Genomic DNA, 4,093 nt, shown 5'->3' on the forward strand with positions numbered 1-4,093 from the left:
GACATCTATAAGATTATAATCTCCAACACCTGAATAGAAACCCTGCATCTAATATCTTCCAATAAGTTACACCCCCAATCATCTTGTTAGTCGAGCAATAGACTTGCTCAATTAGGATTGCTATTTATTTTTAAACCATAAAACAACAAACACTTAAAATTAATAATTTGACTAGATTTAATAGGTTCCCTAGCTCCTTGTGGATTCGATCCCTAAGTACTGCAACTGAACCTCTTATTTGAGAGAGTAATTCACTCCTTACGGTAATTTGAGTGGTATCAAATTTGGCGCCGTTGCCGGAGAGCTTTGATCGCCATTAGATTTAGTGTTATTAATTCTTATTCTTTTCTCTACCACCATTCTGACACAAAAAAATTTCTTGTCTTTTCAGGTGCATGCCCAGCAGTACCAGAAGCAACAAGGACAAATACCTGCTATTCTCAGAAGATCCTGCTCACTTGGAACGAACGATCCGCAAAGACCAACGTTCCACATCGCTCGACGCAGCAGCTTTCACGTCGACCGATTCTCACACCCAACTGTCGACCGATACCCGACCTTCATCGTCGACCGATCTACATCGTTCGACATCGATCGATACTACACCGCGTACATCGATCGATCATCAGTTGCGAAACATGGTTGCGATTGTTATTCTCAGACAGGATGAAAATGGAAACATGTATGACCATGATGGTCATTTGCGTAATGCAACAGGTCAGAAACTAGACGCTCAGGGGAATGTAATCCCTGATACTGATGCTATAGGAGTTGCTCAACCTGTAGAAGAGGCTGCTCGACCAAGGGCACTGGCTGACTACGCCAACAGATCAGCTATTCGACTTTCAGAGACTCAGAAGCAGAATTTCGAGCTGAAGCCTCAGTACTACACACTCGTGTCGCAGATACCCTACTCTGGGTTACCGCACGAGCATCCTATGGACCATCTAGAGAGGTTCGAGGATCTTATCGCTGCTATTCGTATGGATGGAGTCCCCGAGGACTACCTATTGTGCAAGCTATTCAAGTATTCTCTGACTGGAGAAGCGATGCACTGGCTTAAGCAGCTACCCACAGGATCTCTAACATCCTGGGCCGACATCAAGAATGATTTCTTGCGAAACTTCTTCGATGAGGCACGCGCTGAAGACTTGAGGAGCAAAATTGCTATATTCGCGCAGGAGACTGGAGAGTCTTTCAAAGATGCGTGGATCAGATTCAAGTTCTTCCAGCGAGACTGTCCACACCATGGATTCAACGAAGTGCAACTGCTGAGCACTTTCTTCAGAGGTATCGCATTGAGGTATTAGATGGCTCTTGATACAGATAGCGAGGAAAACTTCAACACCAGGAATCCGGTGGAAGCTTTGAGACTGATAGAAAATCTAGCAAACAGCAGCAGCACCAAGAACACTGACTTTGAGAGGAAGAAGTCTGTTGCATTCCCAAGGGAAAGAGCAGATGGACGAAGTTAGAGGAAAGTTAGATGTGGTTCATGAGGTTCTTAGGAAGCAAGTCTGCTCAGCTGAAGGAGAAGTAGCTGTAGACATGGAAGGAGAAGAAGATGTGAACTACATTGGAGGTACTGGATTTCAGAGGTCTGGAAACCAGGGTGGAAACAAAAACTTCTATGCCAATGGTCAGAGGAGTAACCAGAGTTCTCAGTTCCAGAAACCTTTCAGCAACAACAGCAGAGGCTATGAAAACTCATTTTACCAGAATCCACCATCACAGACTCAGGAAAGCAAGATTAAAGCAATGCTTAACAGAGTTCTGGAAGGACATCAACAACTCATTGTGGACTTCAATGAGAAGATAGATTCCGCCTACAACAGTCTGAACACGAGAATTGAGACCTTAGGGACTCAGGTGAGGAAGCTTGAAATGCAAGTGGTTCAGACTGGAGACACTGTAAAAAAGCAAGAAGCCTTGGCTAGAGAGGCAGGAATTGAGAAAGAAAAACACCACGTAAATGTCATCATAGATGATGATTTCTGGCAAGTGGTGAAGCATGAGAAGCTTGGAGAAGGAGACTTCGAAGTTGAAAGCTCCATGAGTTTCGGCGGATCACTTTGGTGTCGACCGATGTCAATGGATGCACATCGCTCGACAGACCATGGCGAAGATCGATCGACGAATTACTCTAACCATCGATCGACGTCATCTGCTGAATCGACTGCGGAGTGTAGTGCAGTTCGGATCATGACTCATGAGGAATTCGCAGAAAAACATCCTCACCCATCCTCCCCTTTCTACGTCAAAATCGATCGACGGCATGAGCTAGCAGTCGACCGACAGAGAGAGAGACTGATATCGATCGACCCCCCCTCACCTCCCATCGATCGACGGGCACCTCTCACCTACCGAGTACGATTACCATCTATTAACAGGGACCGAATCAACGCACTCAGACAACCACCTAAACCTTTAGCAAACCCACCAAAACCTACAACCAACCTTCAGACACTACACCAGAGCCTATGAAAGTTGATGAGGCAACTGAAGGAAGAAGGTTAAGGAAAAAAAGGAGAAGATTCCAAAGAACCTTAAGAGGGAGGCTAATGAGAAGGAGATGGATGGTTTCACTAAGAGAGTCCTCAGAATCCCAATGGAGAAACCTTTTGATGAAGTTTATTACACACACCGGTTGTGAGTGTTCTTTAGAGAGACTAAGGAGACTGAGGAGGACATTAGGAGAATGTTTCATCATGTCAGGGAAAGGATGAAACTAAGGATCACATTGAAGAAGAAGAGTGATCCTGAGAAGTTCGCAATACCATGTATGGTGAAGGGTATTGAATTTCCCCATGCACTTTGTGACACAGGAGCATCAGTCAACATACTACCTAAGGTTATGGCAGACCAGCTGGGTCTGAAAATAGAGCCTTCATCAGAATCTTTCACCTTCGTGGACCTTTCAGAAAGAAGCTCAGGAGGCATCATAAGAGACCTTGAGGTACAAATTGGTAATGCCCTTGTCCCTGTAGATTTTCATGTCCTGGACATCAAGCTTAACTGGAACTCTTCACTTCTGCTTGGAAGAGCTTCCTGGCTACAATAGGAGCTGTATGTGACATGAACACCAACAGATTGTGTCTGACACTGATAAATCCAGACGCCCACTATGACCTAGTTCGAGTTGTGAGACAACAGGTCAACTTCGTGGAGCTTGGAAATGATCTTGGCTACATTACAGCATGCCATTGTGGAGAAGAGTACGAAACAGAGTACTCGGAATCGATCGACACTCACATTGCATCATCGATCGATTCCAATGAGTCACCGACGACCGATAAACACTATCCCACGTCGCTCGACGAGTATCAACCAGTAGACCACTTCACATTACCAGGTCAGTGTTATCCAGACTTTGCCTTTCAACAACCGAACAAAAGAGGATGTGATGACTATTCAATAGGCAAGTGGGCAGATAGTGGATTCCATGAAAGTTTTGCAGTAGAGACTGTAATTCCTTCATCCAATGAGGATCCTACTGAGGAGTATGATGAGGATTACTGGAAGTAAAGAGCTATAGAGATTGCTATGCAGAATGAAAGATATTCAAGTCATTCCTTTAACAACACGTCTCCACCATCGATCGACAGAGTCTACTCAGCATCGGTCGATACCCACCCTCATCCAACAAAACGGTCTTATGCATCGATCGATACCACACCAGGTACATCGATCGATATTAAAGCCGCCGCCTTTGAAAAGGAAAAAACGAATATTCCAATTCTACGTAGGTTTACCAATACATATATAAGGAGATTTGCACCCCTGATTACTTCTCACGACACCATAGCAGAAAAGATGAATGCTCCCACAAACAAATCAGAAAGAACATCAAGGAAGAGCATTCGATCCAAAAACCCTAATTCAGCAGACAAACGTCTACCATCGATCGATACTCCAGTATCAACATCGATCGATTCTCATTCTTAACCTAAACTTTCTTTATTTACTTAGAAGAATATGAGTATTGATTATGGTTTTCTAACTCCTGATGAATTTGGTATTTTCAGGGACCCAGATGGCCATGCAAGAGCAATGGATGGGAGAATTCTACAAGTATCCAGAGAGGACATAGCAG

At 44.3% G+C, this 4,093-nt stretch overlaps 1 non-coding gene across 1 annotated transcript; it reads right to left on the reverse strand.

Moving 5' to 3' along the window:
- Positions 1-1,147: 1,147 nt before the first annotated feature.
- On the reverse strand, positions 1,148-1,255 carry LOC125593697. Its single transcript, XR_007329595.1, has one exon. It is a non-coding gene; the product is annotated as a small nucleolar RNA R71 (small nucleolar RNA).
- Between the last annotated feature and the right edge of the window lie 2,838 nt (positions 1,256-4,093).

The sequence above is a fragment of the Brassica napus genome, chromosome C9 (assembly GCF_020379485.1).
Source record: "Brassica napus cultivar Da-Ae chromosome C9, Da-Ae, whole genome shotgun sequence".
Taxonomy (NCBI): Eukaryota; Viridiplantae; Streptophyta; class Magnoliopsida; order Brassicales; family Brassicaceae; genus Brassica; species Brassica napus.